Source organism: Equus quagga, chromosome 16 (assembly GCF_021613505.1).
Source record: "Equus quagga isolate Etosha38 chromosome 16, UCLA_HA_Equagga_1.0, whole genome shotgun sequence".
NCBI classification, from domain to species: domain Eukaryota; kingdom Metazoa; phylum Chordata; class Mammalia; order Perissodactyla; family Equidae; genus Equus; species Equus quagga.
In genome coordinates this window covers 47,978,835-47,998,346 of record NC_060282.1, presented here as the reverse complement: position 1 = coordinate 47,998,346, position 19,512 = coordinate 47,978,835, and the positions used below count along the sequence as shown (strand labels likewise).

The following is a 19,512-nucleotide window of genomic DNA, read 5'->3' as shown; positions in this document are numbered from 1 at the left end:
CAAAACTAAAAATATAAATCACTTATACTTCCAAAAAATAAACAAAAAAACTTTAATGTAAATCTAACACAACATGTACATGATGTATGCTGAAACTACAAAATACTGATGAAATAAATCACAGAAGATCTTAACAGATGGAGAGACACTCCATATTTACAAACTGAAAGACTCAAACTCACAAAGATTTCAAGTCTTCCCAAATGGATACATATATTCAAGGCAATTCTCATCAAAATCCCAGCAAGATTTTTTTGCAGATATATATAAGCTTACTCTCAAATTTATATATCAGCAGGATGGTAAAATAGGAGGTCACTGCTCACACGCCCCTAAAGTGACAATAATTTGACAGCCATCCACAGTCAGTAGTACCTTTGTGGGAGCTTTGGGATCCACACAGAAGACCGTAAAACCCCAGTGGAGCTCAAGAATGAGGAGGGCTGTTTTGATAAGGTAGGCCTATGGCCAGGTGGCAGGCATGCTGACTATGGTCCTGGCTACAGACTGGAGAACAGTTCCGTCCTCTTTGGACTTGGTCCAGCCACCAGTACTATCTGCCAGCAGACCTGGGTGGAGCCACAATCCCTCATGCCTCAGATAACAGGCCTGCTGACCTCAGTCCCAGATGTGAACCCTAAAGCAGCCCATGACCCAGCTCTAGCCAGGTTTGCAAACTATGTATCTGATAAGGGATTAATATCCAAAATATATAAGGAATTCATACAACTCAATAGCAAAAAGCACAAACAATTCAACTGAAAAATGGGCAAAGGATCTGAATAAACATTCTTCCAAAGAAGACATACAAATGGCCAACAGGTGTATGAAAAGGTGCTCAACATCACTTAATCATTAGGGAAATGCCAATCAAAACCACAATGAGGTATCACCTCACACCTGTTGGATGGCTATTATCAAAAAGATAAGAAATATCAAGTGTTGTTGAGGGTGCGGAGAAAAGGGAACCCCTGTACACTTTTGGTAGGAATGCAAACTGGTACAGTCATTATCGAAAACAGTATGGAGGCTCATACAAAAGTTTATAATAGAACTACTATATGATCCAGCAGTCGTACTTCTGGGTATATAGTAAAAAATAAAATAAAATCAAGATCTTGACAAGATATCTGCACTCCCATGTTCATTGCGGCATTATTCACAATAGCCAAGATATGGAAACAACCATTGTCTGTTGACAAATGGATAAAAGAAAATATACATACATACACACATACACCCACACACAAAATAGAATATTATTTAGCCATAAAAAGAAGGAAATCCTGCCATTCATAACAACATGGATATGGATGAACCTGGAGGACATTATGTTAAGTGAAATAAATGAGACACAGAAAGATAAATACTATATATTCTTGGTTATATGTGGAATCTAAAAAAGTTGAACTCCTAGAAACAGAAAGTAGAACTGTGGTTGCCAGGGGCTATTCGGGGTGGGGGTGAATGGGAAGATTTTAATCAAAGGGTACAAATTTTCAGTTATTAGATTAATAAGTTCTAGAGACCTAATGTACAGCATGGTGACTATAGTTAATAATATCTTATTGATTAGTTGGGCTTTACTAAGAGAGTAGGTCTTAAGTATTTTCACCACACACACAAAAAAGGTGACTATGTATGTGGTGAGGGGTGTGTTAATTAGTTTGATTGTGGCAATCACTTTATAATGTATACATATATCAAATCATGTTGTACACCTTAAACATAAACAATTTTATTTGCCAATTACACGTAAAAGCTGAAAAAAAATTTATATGGAAAGGCAATGGAACCAGAATAGCTAAAACAATTTTGAAAAAGAAGAATAGATTGGGGGGAATCACCCTACTCGATTTCAAGATTTACTGTGTAGTTACAGTAATCAATACTGAATTGCGTTGGTGGAGGAAGAGACATATAGATCAATAAACAGAATAAAGAACCCAGAAATAGACTCCACAGATATGCCAAACTGATTTTCTTTTTTTTAAAGATTGGCACCTGAGCTAACATCTGTTGCCAATCTTTTTTTGTTTTCTTCTTTTTCTTCTTCCCAAAGCCTCCCAGTACACAGTTGTATATTCTAGCTATAGGTCCTTCTGGTTGTGCTATGTGGGACATCGCCTCACCATGGCCTGATAAGCAGTGCCATATCTGTGCCTAGGATCTGAAACGGTGAAATCCTGGGCCACTGAAGTGGAGCGCTCGAACTTAAACACTCAGCCACAGGCTGGGCCCCCAAATGATTTTTGACAAAAGTCCCAAAGCAATTCAATAAAGGAAGTAGCCTTTGGATAGCCATAGGCAGAAAAATATGAGCTTCAAATGAAGTATCACACTTTATATAAAATTTAACTCAGAATGGATCATGAACATAAATGTAAACTATAAAGCTGTAAAACTTTTAGGAAAAAAAATAGGAAAAAATCTTCACTATCTAGGGCTAGGCAAAGAATACTTAGACTTGAGATAAAAGAATTTTACCCAGGGGCTGGCCCCGTGGCTGAGTGGTTAGTTCTCATGCTTCGCTTCAGCAGCCCGGGGTTTCATCAGTTCGAGTCCTGGGAGGGGACATGGCACCACTCATCAGGCCACGCTGAGGCAGCGTCCCACATGCCACAACTAAAAATACACAACTATGTACTGGGGGGCTTTGGGGAGAAAAAGGAAAAAAAAAAATCTTAAGAAAAAAAAGAATTTTACCCATAAAAGACAAAAATTTGATAAATTGGACTTCATCAAAACTAAAAACTTTTCCTCTGAGAAAGACCCTGTTAAGAGGATGAAAAGATAAGCTACAGAGGGAAGATACTTGCAAACCACATATCCAAGAAAGGAACAGGATTAGAATATATAAAAAACTCCAAAAACTGAACAGTAAAAAAATGAACAATCCAACTAAGAACATGGACAACAATCATGAGCAGACAATTCACTGAAGAGATATACAAGTGGAAAATCAGCACATGAAAAGATGTTCAACATCATTAGCCATTGAGAAAATATACATTAAAACCACAATGAGGTACCTCTATACTATCAAAACGACTAAAACAAAGCATAGTGATACCACCAAATGCTGGTGACAATGTAGAGAAACTGGATTGCTCATACACTGTTGGTGCGAATGCAAAATTTTATAGCCACTCTGGAAGAGTTTGGCAATTTAAAAAAAAAACCTTAAACATGCAACTACCATACAACTCGCTGTACTCCTGGGCATTTAATCCAGAGCGATATAAACTTATGTTTATACAAAAACATATAAAGAATGTTCACAGAAGTTTTATTAATAGCCCCAAACTGGAAACAACCTAAATGTCATCAGTGACTGAATAAACGCTTAAATCTATACCATAAAATACTATCCAGCAATAAAAGGGAATGAACTATTTTTTTTTTCTTCATCTCCCCAAAGCCCCCTAGTATACAGTTGTATATTCTAGTTGTAGGTCCTTCTGGTTGTGCCACCTCAGCATGGCTTGATGAATGGTGGATGTCCGCACCCAGGATCTGAACTGGTGAAACCCTGGGCTGCCGAAGTGGAGCCCAGGAACTTAACCGCTCGGTCATCGGGCCGGCCACAAGGAATGAATTATTGATACACAGAATAATGTGGATGAATCTCCAGGGAATTATGCCAAGTGAAAAAAACAATCCCTAAAGAAATGGAGAATTTATTAGTGGTTGCCATAGTTTAAGGATGGGAGAGAAGAGGGGAAGACAGGGAAGTTGATTCAATTATAAAAGGGCAACCTGAGTAATCCTTGTAGTGATGGAATGGTTTTGTATCTTGACTGTGTCAACGTTGACATCTTGTTTGTCACAGTGTACAATAATTTTGCAAGATGTTGATACTGGGAGAAAATGGGTAAAAAGGGTACAAATGATCTCTCTATATTATTTCTTAAAACTACACAGAAATTTTGAATTATCTTAAAATAAAAAGTTTAAAAAATATAATGGAAGTTTCTAATATTAATCATTCTAAAATAACATCTCCAAAATTTACCCCATTGGTTGATTTAAGCTCATGAGGTTTCCAGTCACTAAAAATTTCCTTTATTAAGGAAAAACATCTATATTAACAGTAATGATCATTATCTAATTTCTGTCCAAGTATCAGTACTAGCTATACAAACAGAAATTTGAGCTTTACCTGAAATTTTCTGGTAAGCAAATTTCCCTGCCCAAAGATAAAATACTTAATATGACTTCATTTAATGTGTTCTGGACTCAACTGACCCCTCTAACATAACAAAGCATGTAATTATATGTAAAGTCTGTAATCCTATATGCTTCTTATTCTTTTGAACAAGGCCCATGTTTTCTACTATACTGCAGTTTATTCTAATTTAGATAAATTCTTTAGTGTCTAGTATATTTCCATACAATGTATTCAAATACAAATTTGCAATAGCAATCTTTTAAGCCTATGGACTGTAGTATGAATAGTAACCCAGAAATAACAAAAAAAACCCATGAGAGATCCACAGAGAGAGGCAGAGACACAGAGAGACAAGGTAGGCAAGAAGAGGCTACAAGAAAATAGAGGGCAGGGGTGGGCACAGTGTCTAGCACTGTCTGGGTACAACTGCAAATATGCTAACACAGCCAGATAGATAAAAGATGTCATAAACCTCCAGCTTTTCAAGTTAATTTAAAAAATATGATAAAGTAATATTATTTTAACAACTAAGCAGAAGAATGCACTAGGTAAAGTATTTGTGTATTTAGAACCTTTCAGTTTATAGACAAACATACCAATATTACAACTATTAGAATCAATTCAAAGTCTTGTTTAAGGCCATTAAGGTTAAACTGAATTAAAAACAGCAAACAACTCCAACTAAGTGAAGCTTAATTGAGCCTTTCTTCTCTGCTATCAAAAATTACTAGCCCTTCCGCCGTGGCCGCCATTGGAGAGCAGCAGCCATGGCTCTGTGCTACCCCATGGCCATGGGCCTCAACAAGGGCCACAAGGTGACCAAGCACGTGAGCAAGGTGAGGCACAGCCGCCACCGCGGACGCCTCACCCAGTACCCCAAGTTCCTGCGCGACATGATGCGGGAGGTGTGCGGCTTCACCCCGAACAGGTGGCGCACCATGGAGCTGCTCAAGGTCTCCAAGGACAAGTAGGTGCTCAAGTTCATCAAGAAGAGGGTGGGGACGCACATCAGCGCCAAAAGCAAGAGGGAGGAGCTGAGCAAAGTGCTGGCGGCCATGAGGAACGCGAAGGCCAAGAAGGACTGAGCCCTCCTCCCGCCCAGGGCACAATAAAGCCTTCGCGGAAAAAAAAAATTACTACTCATTTCAAAGCTATTGTAAATTCAAACTTATTTCAATGAGTTCAACCTTGTATTTATTGTATTTAGCTCAAGTCCCAAAAAGAGATCTTCTTTACTTAACATAAACCCTCTTTCAAAGAGGGTGGTTAATTCACCGATTTCGATAGCTCTGAATTTTCTTTGTCTTCCAGGCAGGACCACATGGCTAACTATGAGCAATTTATCTGCAAAGGGGCACAGTTTACACCCCATATGCAAACCCAACATGAGCCAATTTTTCTGATCTCTTTGACAAAGTGAACAAACCCATGCTAGATGCAAGATTATTCCATCAAAATGAATAAAAACCATTATACACTTAGCTTGCCCTAGGTGCAAATGTATTAGGTAAATGTACCCACGATCTCAAGCATTACGTTCTTGGTGTTTTTGCTCACTTTCCTCCATTTCTCTCTTATTTATAGGCATACTCGACAGGGCTTTTAAAGTATTTCAAATTCCTCGGTAATCTTTACTATAATGTTACTATTTTTATTAGCTAATAAAATTTAACACTCCATATTTTAATATTTACTTATTATAAATGTAGGTCCCTTTAATACTCTCTTATTTTCTAATTTTCTTCAATATTTAATATTCAGTTTTATATGAAAATATTCAAAACATATTCTTAATAAAAATTAACTTGGAGATTCTGCAATTCCTAATAATCTGACAAAGAAGATTGACTTGGCAGGAACCCTTTTTAGCAATAAATATATAACTCTTTTAGTTTCAAATGGGGAAAAAAGGAAGTTAGCCGACAAGCAAATAACAAAAATAAACATTCTAGGCTTCATCGAAAGATAGAAAAGTGATGCAGTAGGAATGAGCAATGTTGTCTTTAATTAAATGTGTATCATTTTGCAGTATCACAGGCATTTCTGTTTACTCACCCAGCCCCATGCCTTGCCAGAAAAGTTAGGGTTGACTCAAATTGAGAATCTTTCATATTCCTGGAGGTTACAGAGATGATATACAGTTTCATCTCAAACTGGCTGATTTTAAAAAGTCACTGATTTACCTGGTAACTATTAATCTGGACCTCTTATAATTAAACAAATCATTACAAATTTAGCAAAAACATGTTTTAACTCTTCTGAAATGTGGCTGAGTAATTTTATATTTTCAAAAATAGCACTTATATATGTATGTCAGTGTTGTTAACTTTGCTGAAAAGAAAGGAAATTCAAGGTAGAAATAATGGTCTTTTGGCCTAGCTGTGGGACTCTGACACAGAGGAGAACCTAGGCCATGCCACTAAAGCATGTGGACTGCTCATCCACCCCCGCGTCTTCTGCAGGAAACAAGGGGGTCACTTTCAGAGATCATTTATACTAATGATGACACAATTGTTTATTTAATTATACATAAAACAAAAATATATGGACATACATATTTAGTAAGATTCTTCCTGATTCATGTTAATCAAACTGAATTAAGTCTAGAATATAAATGATTTGTAAGGAAATTTAGCTCATTACTTTAAATCACACATAAAGTAACAAATTATAGTATTTAGGAAAGAAAAAGTTTGGCAAATCTTCTCAGACACGACTGATTTTTTTAAATTGATGTGTAATTGACATATACCATTATATTAGTTTCAGGTGTACAACATAATTCAATATTTGTGTACATTGTGAAATGATCACCACAATAAGTCTAGTCAACATTTGTCACCATACATAAAAATTTTTTTCTTGTGATAAGAACTTTTAAGATCTACTCTCTTAGCAATTTTCAAATGTAATACAGTATTATTAACTATAGTCACCACGCTTAAGTTTATTAACTATAGTCCAAGCACCATTAACTAAATAGTCACATTACATCCCCATGACTTATTTATTTTATAACTGGAAGTTTGTATCTTTTGACCCCTTCACCCATGTTGCCCACCACTCACCACCTGCCTCTGGCAACCACCAATCTGTTTTCTGTATCTATGAGCAAACACAACCAATTTTTGATTAGCACATTTCTTGTTTCTGTATAAACAGTACTAGGATTTAAAAATAATTGATTCTCTAATTTAAGGGAAACACACTTGAAATTTTGTTAAAATTTCTCACACACTCACAAGTCTCCTTTATCTTCCAAACATTAACTACACAGGTAAGCATTAATCTAAGTAGATTTAAAAGATCATAATTTCTGAATTAGGGAATCTGAATGAGGTTTAAAAGTACAATTAAGCATAATATAAGAAGTCTGAAATTTAATCACAGATATAACTTTACTCATGTGATCTGGGAAATTAATTCAATTAATAACATACCTACATAAAATAGGTTTGCAAGGCTAGTGAAGATGAGAAAGACCTATATCTAGTTTCATTTGGTTCATTTTACTTTCTTTTTACTAAACATTGGGCCAGGGGACTGGGAATCCAGTCAGAGACAATAAGGCTGAGTGGATAGTTTTACCGCAAAGGAAAAGAGTGTTACTGAGATACAATACACTAAGGAAGGACCCTCTGGGAGTAACCCCACTGGGGTTAGGGAAGGCTTCCCAGGAAGGGTAGCTAAATGAGGGATTCAGGGTGTGTGAAGGCACAAGGAAGGGAATGCATGAAACATTCAACAGGCTGCCCGGTGGCAACAGCCACAATTTAGATGCAGTGTGATGGGCAACTATGTCACACCACCACATCACTGAGTCTCTGTAGAAAAAATTCACATGTTCAGTTTCCTTTATTAGCAGGCAGAGGAAGTTATAACTTTTAAACATCCACATCTATGGTACCAGCGTTACTTCTCTAGGAAGTATGACCACTCAATTTCTTTTTATACTGCAGTCCAATGTTAATTGGTGTGGACTTTATAACCATTTCTCTATTTATCTTATTCCCACAAATGTTATGCAACAACCAAAGAGCAAGTTTAAACAGCAAGTATGGATTGAGATTAATATTATAGCATGTTTAACTAGTTTTTCTGAAGATCAAACCAAAAATAGAAACGAGGGTAAGATGTTAAACCTCACTTGATAAATCACGTATACCAGTGAACATTATTATGACGCTGGACTCACACTGATTCTTCTGTTTAAGGAACCTGAAGAGTACGCGTTGACTTTCTAGTAAACTCCTAAAGCATCCTTAAGAAGTTGGCAGCCATGGTGGAAAGATGGCTAAAATATGGGAGAGCTACATACACCAATGGAATACACAAAAAACTAGAATGTAACAGTCTTCAGTGGAGTTCAAGTATCAGGGTTTCTTGTGGAAATCTTTTTTTAAAAAAGTAGAGAACACTGTATGTTCAATGGAAACAATAGCCTTTTTTTTTTTTTTTAATGTGACTGAGACCACAGAAAGAAAACCAGGTGAAGAATCTTTTCATTTTGTATCATTGTCAAAGGATGACAGTTCTATGGCTATCAATACTGTCAACAGGTGAAATACCTTGTTAGCAACTTGTTTTCAGGAAGTCTGAGGTTTGTGAGAGACGTTGATTTTTACTTTCCTACTAGTTATGCTTTTTCAAATTTTTTCTGTATCTAGCAACTAATTAAGAATATATTTTGCACTGAATACATTGATAGGGACAATCGTGAAGAACATGTACATTACCACTACTCCCTTATAAAACTAACAGTATTTATTCCAAATCATAAAATAAGATCAATTTTCTTGTTTACTGTCTAGGAAGAATGCTTGCAAATCTGTGGTGGGTGGCAAAGAGGATTAATGGGTTAATGGGATTAATGCAGAGACCTAAAGAAAACAAAGACAAATAGGAAGAACTTTTTTTTTCTTCCTTCTTTTGGCTCCTTGCTTTCCTTCTCTCTTGTAATGGCTAGCTAGCTAAAGAAGCTTAGACTAAGAACTGTAGTTGTCACAAGAACATAATCTAGATTTAACTTTTCTTTTCACTGAAGGCATGCTTGGGGTGAATCAACCAATTTAGTCTACAATTTAGTTTCAATCTAAGCCCCACCGGTCCCAGGACCAAAGCTGGCTAGTGTACGCATCCTTCTTCCCACCAAGCAAGGCCAGGCCATTGTGCGGGACTAGTTGAGAGAGCATACAGTCCACGTATGGACATACAGCAGGAAACAACTAAGTGCAGTAAAACATTATCGTGCTGCAATAGAAGGAACATGGGTTTCTGTGGGAAGACAGAGGATGGACTTCTCCATATTAATGAAGGCCCTTCTAAAATGTTGTCTCTGTGAGAGGTCTTATTTGGCTGGTTCAACAATAACAAAAGCAAAAAATGTTTTTTGAATGAATGTCCCCTCTTCTAGCTTCCTTCAGAAAGTTGCTCTGTTCTCTGTGCTCTGATAGTGTTCTGACATGTTTGCGTCTGTCTCTACAACTAAATCCTCAACTAGTAGAATACATCAGCTGTTCCTCTTTTATCTTTTTGAGTGCCAAAAAGCACCTGACATGTGCAAAGACAAAATAAATGCTTGCTAAATTAATGAAAACGTATTTTATTCCTATTTAGCAGATATATATATATATATATATATATATATATATATAAAGAAATAAGGGTGCCTTTTAAACAGATAAATCATACCTTATACAACTGAGTCCCATGTGCTTTAAAGTAGGAATCTGGGAATGGTATAAATTTAAAACAAGGGCTTGAAAGAATAAAAGCTCTGAGTGGGAAGTGTCCAGGTGCACGAGATTCTAATGTACAGCACATGATGATTTGAGAGGCAGGACAGAAGATAATGGATTTTGGAGTTAAGTCGTCATGATTTAAATCCTAGCTTTGCCACTTACTAGCTGTGTGAATGTGGACAAATTTAATTTATGATTCAGTTTTTCTAAAATGGGAGCATTAATAGTAGCTATAAGTTCTACACAGATTTCTTGTGAGAATGAAATGAATGAACTGATGTAGTGTTCTTAACATAGCTTCACAGATGCAGGTGCTCAGTGGGCCAGGATGGTCAGTACTGCTGCTGCTGTTGTTATTCTAAGTGTTATATCTTTCATCATTTCAAATTACTTACTGTTTATTGTTTAGCAAAAACTCGGGTTATTTAGTCTTATTTCCCCAAGGCCAATTTTCTTTTTTCTCCTAAAGATTAATAAGACTTAGCAGCAAACATTACTTTCCATTACCCACTCATATGCTTATTTACATAAAGCCTTCTTTGCTATTGATACTTATTGGTTAGATTCTACTGGGTTTTACTGCACAGGCCTGCACTCTTATTTAGTCCTCTTCACAACAACTCCACAGGATAAATATGACTATCCCAGTCTTCAGAGGAAGTTAAATAACAACCATTTCCACACCACTGGTCCACCGACAGGGCTGAAATACAAACTAACTGGCTTTAAAGCTAGTCTGTTCTTTTTCCAAGATACCAGGCTACCTCCTTGGAGGGAGGAGGGGACTCACCATTGGATATTGGCAAGAGAGGTCCTGCCATTATTCCCAGAGAAACCAATGCATGAGAAGGGGAAGTGACGCAAACTGACAAGAGGTGGTTGGCTAGCCTACAGGACTAGATGAGGGTAACAAGAAAGCATGAAATTTGTGTGGGGCTATAGGAGATTATGCTTCTTCATCTGTCCATAGCTATCAAGTGTTAGGCAGTTTGACAAGCTGCAATGGAGGGACTTTAATTACACAAAGGTCCCTGGTGATAATAGAACATTTAGAGCCACCTTCTATACCTGTGCTTAAAAGGTAGCCACTAGCCCTTGTGGCTAATCAAATTTAAATAAAATAAAATAAATTCAAAAATGCAATTTCTGAGTTACATGAACCACATTTCCTGTATTGTGGTGGCTAGTGACTACCATACTGAACAGTACAGATATGGAACATTTCCATCATGCAGAAAGTTCCATGGGGCTATCTGAGAATTTCAATCTTCAAGACAGACAATAAACCACATTCTAGTTACTTAGTAAATGGTTTTTGATTGATGAGTTGGTTGACTCATTGGATTTGAAAGGGGCTATTATGCTCCAGTGACTTCTAGGGCTAACTCTGGAAGCTTTAACACCATCCCTGTTCCCTATTTTGGACACTTGCATCAGTACACCAGAGTGAAATCCAAGTTAGTGACAAGACTATGTTAATGGTGTTTGTTAAGAATTTTTAAAAATAGCAAAATATCCTGCCCACTTTCTCAGTCATTTAAACAGTGAATGGGCACTCCTTCTCATTAAAAATCAGATTTACTCTAAGAAAAATGTAAAAACACAAGTCTTGGGAAATATCTCAACTGAAGAATTAAGGCAATTTCAGAAATAATAAGTTTAAAGCTTATATTTCCTTTATTTTCAATTTCACATTTGACAAGATTTGTCTCCTGTGTTCAGAAGCATATCTTCTACCTTCCTACCCAGACCAGACCCACATATATCTAAGAGACTGATAAAAACACTTAAGTAGAACACTGACATTTATAATTATGTTATTTTTAAATTCCCAGCGTACGTTTTGTCTAAGTCCCTTTTTAACCAAATAAATACGACATTTAGAAACAGTTTATTTCTGTTTGAAAGTGAATAGTATAGTAAATACATTAAAGATGAATTCATAGAAGGGTATAAGATATAAGAATAAACTTCCTCTATAAACCAGAAGTCTAATTCTCTAAACAAACATAAGTCTCTGATCTGATCATTTCTTTTTTGAGGCACAGGGTCACTGGAAATGGCAGTTTAAAGAAAGAACCAAAATTTCTGGCAGTGATTATAAGTTCTATTTTCAAGGTATAAATCCAATACTTTTATTCAGTAACAAAAGTTCTGCCAGAACTTAACAGAAAATACAAAGAAAGAGAACAAAGCAGGAGGAAAAGCATGTCTGAAGTCAGACTGACTTGGGTTTAAATTCTAGCTCTGCCACTTACTGCGTATTTTATCTTGATCAAATTACTTCTATTTTCCGAACTTTAACTTTTTCATATGTAAAATGCGGATCGTATCTACCTAATGGTGTTACTGTGAGATTAGGTACATATACACTTATATTCAAGCCACATATGGAGACATGTACATACAATACTTGGCACATAAACTAGCTATTTACTTAAAATAGTAGCTAATATTACTAGACACTGGCTATTTCTAAAATCTCTAGAGGTTAACTTAATTTTTCCAATGCAAGATAGGATATCTTAGAAAAATTTAGTTTTCTCTGGGTTCATGGTAGTAGATCCATTTCTATACACAAGTGGGTAATTAAAGGCCTTAAAAATGTTCACATGCTTTTTTTTTCCTCCTCTTTTTGCTGAGGAAGATTGGCCCTGAGCTAACATCTATGCCCGTCTTCCTCTATTTCATATGTGGGACGCCTGCCACAGCATGGCTTGCTAAGCTGTGTGTAGGCCTGCGCTTGGGATCTGAACTGGCGAACCCTGGGACGCCAAAGCAGAGTGCGTGAACTTAACCACTGTGCCACTGGGCAGCCCTCATGTTCATACACTTTTACTCCACAAAGTCAATGTTAAGAATGTATACTAATGAAATAATCAGAGATGTAGAGAAAAACATTTATGTACAAAAACATTAATCACATTCTAGGGGCTGGCCTGGTGGCATAGTGGTTAAGTTCACGCTCTCCACTTTGGCGGTCTGGGGTTTGCAGGCTAGGATCCCGGGTGTGGACTTAGCACTGCTAGTCAAGCCATGCTGTGGTAGCATCCCACATAAAATAGAGAAAGATTGGCACAGATGTTAGCTCAGGGCCAGTCTTCTTCACACACACAAAATATATATACATAAATCACCCTCACTTATAATAGTGAAATATAGCAAAGAATCTAAATCTCTAACAAAAAGTAGAAAAACAAATCCTGAAATACCTATATAAATGATAGCATTATAAATTCTAATCCTAAAATATATTTAATGACATTTTGGATGGAGCTCTTATTATGTTGTTGAATTAGAAAAACAGACTCAGGACTACGCAAAGCCCAAGATAGTAGGATTGCAACATATTACTAATATAATATTCTTACAAAGAGAAAGTGCTTGGATGATCTGCACCAAAAAATTAAGCAATTTATCCCTAGATGAAAAGATGATATACAGGTAACTTTTTATTTTCTTCTTTGTATTATTTTGTCTTTTCTTCCACAATAAAAATATATTCTTTAATACATACAAATAAACACTTAAGTCAATCTTTTAATAATAAATTGCCTCATTACTTGGACTAAGTAACAATCACTTCCTATGAGTAACTGTTACATATGCCCAAACTGACCCAACTAGCTAAGATTCAACATTTTCCTGATACCTTCTCCTCCTTAACATCACAATTTTATCTATTCTTTCTCTCTCTCTAATTTTAAGTTTGTGCTATGACAGTACCACCTCTACAGAATTTGGTTTGTGAGTCTAGCACTCAAAAGGCTGATTTATCATCTCTTCATTAAAGCATGTTCCACTAGGTCAATGTAGCACAATGTTATGTGGTTGGGCTCCGTGGAGGTAGGGTTTCTGAGTAAAGAATTATAACTGTTCTATTCAATTATGTTTTTTGAAAATCAGAAGTAGAAATCTTTATAACAAGATCCAAATATCTGCATTAACAACTGAAGTGCACAGTGTAGTACTGACAGAGAAGTGGATACCTTAGTGTCAGTTATGACTGGTCTCTCTCTCTCTTTAAAGATCATTCCAACCCTGAGTTATAAGGCATCTCCTGAATATAAACCTACATGTATTTGCATTCTTGGCAGCACTACTTTCCCCAGCCAATCTTACATCTTTATCTTACAGTCTTTATCTCCTAGTGTGACTCTAGAACAGAAGTTTTCAACTTTAGCATGAATCAGAATCATAGGCTTGTTAAAACACAGATTGTTGCGCACCACTCCCAGAGTTTCTGCTTCTAGGTCTGAGGTGGGGCCCTTAATTTGCGTGTTTAACAAGTTGCAATGTAATGCTGATGCTTCTGGCCCCATGACCATACTTTGAGATTACTACTCCAGAAAAGCAGACATGACCATTTAACCTTTCTAGCTTTACTCAAGTGCCTAGAATCCCAAGTTTACCCTTTTCAGCTAATAAAACACCTGCTTTTCAGCTGACAAAACAACCTCCTCAGTACTTAGCATAAATGATAGGAAGCTGTTCTATGGACCCTTCTGGCTTTGCCAGTACTTGTAAGAAACTAGCACTTCTTCCTTGTGTTCCATCATATCTGGTCCATCTCCGCAATCATTACAGCTATAGAATTTTAATGCTTTAACTTGTTGACATGACTGGCTTGGCTTACTCACCTCCCAATTAACAATAAAGGTTTCACTCCATGCAGCAGAAGAAAGAGACAAAAATTACACCTTACATCTCTGGGCCCACAGATCAATTGCTGCAGACAAAATTACAATTTGATGAACATTTTTCTTCACATGACTGTGTTAACAAAGTCTCCTTCACATCTCATCCATAATGCCAACAAGTGAAATACACTTTTTTAGAAACATCCAATACACCATTCCACATTTTCTTCTAGGTGCAAACTGTCTATTCAGAGTGGCAATGTAGTAGAGTGGGTAGAGCACAAAATATGAAGTCCAGAGATTTGGGTTCAAGTTCTAGGTTTGTCACTTATAAGCCATATGCTCCTGATTATATCACCTAAACTAACAGAATCTATTTTGTCTTGAATATGGGCATAACAACAATTACGTCAGTGCATTTTAAGGCAATAATGAATATGACAGTATTTGAGAAATTAAACTGCTTTATATAAATGGTGTTTATTATTCTTCAGAAACCTTGGATTTAAAATACTAGTCTACTCTAGAACATTTTCAAAATAGTATTTTTCTAATAACAAACCATTTAAACTATTATTTAAATGCAACTTAATATTATTTAAACAAAAAAATTGACCCTTTTTAAACTATCGAAATTGAGAAATCTTTTGTGTATTGTTTTCAATCAGAAATATATAAAATTCCAAATACACACATAACAAAGCCTACTTCAATTCTAGGACATCAATAACCACAAACCTCAACTGTGGGGACTAGCCTCAAAGAAAACGGAAACTTAGAAACAAAAAGATTGAAGTGACAATACTCAAGAAAAGCAAGCAGTCAGAGTAAATGACTCAGCTTTTACTTCATTTTTCCTAGAGCTCTAGGAAGAATAAAAGGGCTCAGGATAGGCTGAAGAATCTTATCAGTTAAATAGCTAGGCAGTTCTGTTTGTCTTGTTGTCTAGTTGTTCTAATTGAGATGAAAAGTTGATTCAAAACCCCACTTCAAGAAACATCATAGTAATTTAGTATTCATATGAATAATTTAATAATCTGCAAATAGATTCAGATCACTAAAAATCAAAAGGCAGAAAGATAATAGCATAATGTAAAGGTATAAAAAGTAATTATAGTAATGGTCACCACATAACAAAGGTCAATCTCAACAGAAGGGATTGTCCCAATGTTCACATGCAAAAAATGTTTTAATGGTTCGATCTTTTGATTTCACAAGAAGGAATAAAATTGAGATGGCATAAAATATGAAGAACGGACTATAGTATTTGAATAGTGTACTTAGAATAGAAAAGGGGAAGAACAAGTCAGATAGATTGTAAAACGTTTTTCTAGAATCTAGAAAATGTCCCAAATTGAAATTTCAGTTGAAAATTTATGAAGTTCAGAACAAAAGGATTCACACTGAATGGCAATAAAAGGAATTTGGGAAGACAATGATCACAAAACAGCTGAAGCTGACACTACCAAAATAAAAGAATCTGTAAAATAAGATTAAGAAATATTGTCCTCAAAAAGCACAGACCCTGGGTTTAACTATTACCACAAACTGGCAAAAACTTAGCTCAGTCTAGCTTCAAACAGAACAAATCTCAGTTAAACTAGATAAATGTGCAAGAATGGTTAAAGGACACTGATTTAACTTATAAAAGGCACAAGAATGTTCTGGGATCAAAACTGTATTTTACAGAGGAAGCATAACTTCTCTTGAACGGCACAGCTTATTTTCACAAAGAAATGAGGGCAAAAAAACACGGCAAAAACCTCAGACTGTCACATAGGAACCAGAACACAGCACAGCCAGAGCAGGGTTATCCTATGTGAAGACAAAGATAATACTCCAAGGGGAGTTTCAACAACCCATGGGAGACACTACACTAACTAGAGTCAGAAACATGTATACAATTTTTGACCCTAAGAAAGTCAGACTGTGCTCCGGAAAAGGAAGACTTTCTCTGAGACTCTGAAACTATTTGAAGGTTACAGTCATGGTGAGGATTAATCTGGGGAAGGGATGAAACCTCAGGGCTTTGCTTCTCCTCTCACTTGTTCCTGTTAACCTTCCTCCAGACTTGATCCCTCTGATAATGTGTCCTCCTGAGAGCTGCCTGGCTCTGGTCTCAGACGTCATGTGGCCTCCTACAAATGCAAAGTAGGGGAGTGTTTGGCAGGGCCTGAAGGCTGCTGGGCAGCCACCATCCTCATGACAGACCCCTCAACATTCTCTGACACTCCCAGCTTATCACAGAGGATTCCCGAGGGTGCCCTACCTGAAGGTGAAGTGTGACCACAGAGGAGTCAGTACGTCATTATACTTTCAATTCTTCATCCCTGAAGTTTAGTAATATCAACTTGAAACAAAAACTTTTAGCTACAAACATCGGTCTGTTGCACCCACCCAACTTCCAACTCTCCCTAGGTGTGAGCTTGCCTAGTGCTGTGCTGAGCCCTCTAGAGGCCAATCAGGACAAGCAGCAAGTGGACTTTGTTCTCAAAAGCTCATTGTGTAGCAACTTCACTTTATAATTTAGACATTTATTTTAAATAGAACCTCAAGTCATTTTATACTTTAGGCTAATGTGTTACCTATTAACTGAATAATTAATATAAATGACTTTCTACTTAACAAATACAGAATGCTTTTGTTTGTTAATATAAAGACAAGCACATAAAGAATATGTTTACATCAACAATGGAGTCATTTTCTTCTGTCCACACGCTATCATTTAATGCTCTTTTCTTTCTGGACTCTATTTAGTGGGCTTTCTCAGAGCTGGCAACAACAAAGTTCTGGCTCCATCAGAGACACTGAATCAATGTGTGTGAAAGTGTGAGAGGGAAACAGACCTGTCCGAATGGAAGCCTTTTTAATATTTCATTCTTGTCTTTAAAACATTTCTCATTTGCAAAGCAGATCTCCAAAGGAAACAATTTACGAATCAATTGTACAAGTGTTTACATCTTCGTTTACAAGTATTACTGATAGTATCTATCAACTGAATTCTTGGTCTCCTAACATTTATGGTTAAAGATATACGTATATTAAGGTTGTAAACTGTCATTCTGATGACCTATCAATACATCAATACAGTGCTAAGATTATCTAAGTTATCTTTGTCAAAATACACCCAATAGGTTATTGATATTAGATTCTAAATAGTCTGTAGCATCCTCTCAGGAAAACAAAATGATATCCAAGTATTTTATATTATTTCAAATTTCATACTATTTCAATTAAATTCCTCTCTATTACATTTACTGAGTACTTGTAATATACAAGAAATTACTTAATACACCAACGGACACAAATAAGAATAGGATTAACTGGATAAAAAGTTTAGTCTGTTAGGAGAGGGAAAGTATAATAACATGTATTGTTACTATGTTCATACAATAATGTTTAATAATTATGTTTATTATTATGATGTTTGTATTTTATACATCAATTAAGTGAGCATTTTATAAATTACTTTTCCTTAAGTTATGTCGTCTCATTCTTGCAACCACCCTGGGAATTAAGTAGGATATACAGATTTATCTCCATTTTAGAGGTGAAGACTATGTTACCTGCATAGCAAATGAGTGAAAAGGCCAGGATGGGAACCAAGGCCTCGGACTCCTAAACAACTCATTAACTCTCTTATACTTCATAGAAGACCCTCTGAGGCACAGAGAAGTGTAGTAATTGCCTAAGAGTACAGAGCTAATATGTGGCAGACCAAGATTTGAATAGAGGTAGTCTGACATGAAAACTCATTCCTTAATCATTATTCTTATTGGCACTTGTATGTCTTCTTTGGAGAAATGTATATTCAGATTCTCTGCCTATTTTAAAAATTGGGCTGTCTTTGGATTATTGAGTTGTAAGAGTTCTTCATATGTTCTATATACAAGTACTCATTGGATATATGGTCTGCAAATATTTCCTTCTGTTCTGTGGGTTTACTTTCTTATTTTCCCCAGCTTTACTGAGGTATAATTGACAAGTAAAAATTGCATATATTTAAGGTATTCAAGGTAATGTTTTGATATACATATACACTGTGAAATGGTCACCACAACCAAGCTAATTAACAGACTCACCAACTCAAATAATTACCTTTTTTTTCTCTTTGTGGTGAGAACACAAGATCTACTCTTTCAGCAAATTTCAAGTATACAACACAGTATCATTAACTGTAGTTACCATGCTATACGCTAGGTCTCTAGAACTTATTCATCTTATAACTGAAAGTTTGTACCCTTTGACCACCTCCCCATTTCGCCAACACCCAAACCCATGGTAACCACTCTTATACTCTCTGTTTTAGTCAGTTCAACGTTTTTAGATTCCACGTATAAGTGAAATCATACAGTATTTGTCTTTCTATGCCTGGCTTATTTCATTTAGCATAAGGTACTTTTCACTTTATTGATAGTGTCTTTTGAAACACAAAAGATCTTAAGTTTGATAATGTGCAACTTATCCTTTTTTCCCCCTTTTTGTTACTCATGCTTTTAGTGTCATAATCTAAGAATCTATCACCAAATCCAAGGTTATAAAGATTTACTCCTATGTTTTCTTCTAAGAGTTTTATACTTTAACTCTTACACTTAGGTCTTTCATTCTTTTTGAGCTACTTCCTGTATACAGTATCAGGTAAAAGTCCAACATAATTATTTTGCGTGTAGATATCCAGTACTACCAGGACCAATTGTTGAAAAGATTCTTTCCCCATTGAAAGATGTTAGCACTCTTGTCAAAAATCAACTGATCACAGATTTTTCCTTGTGAAATCAAAATATCGAATCACTAAAGCATTTGTCTAAGGTGTTGGATTTTGTCAAATCCTTTTTCTGCATCTTTCGAGATGATCATGCTATCATATTCTCATACTGTCTCTACTGGAATTAAACATCATACCTGGTAGAAACTAATTAGTTAAGTGATATACAAATAAACATATACAAATTGAAGAAGA

General features: G+C 36.0%; 1 protein-coding gene and 1 pseudogene across 9 annotated transcripts in view; one reads left to right on the top strand and one right to left on the bottom strand.

Annotated features, from left to right (window-relative positions):
* SPIDR (scaffold protein involved in DNA repair) overlaps window positions 1-19,512 on the bottom strand; it is a 466,088-nt gene that overhangs the window by 139,783 nt on the left and 306,793 nt on the right. The gene's annotated exons all lie outside the window — the stretch shown is intronic.
* LOC124227879 (60S ribosomal protein L36-like) lies at window positions 4,939-5,256 on the top strand (annotated as a pseudogene).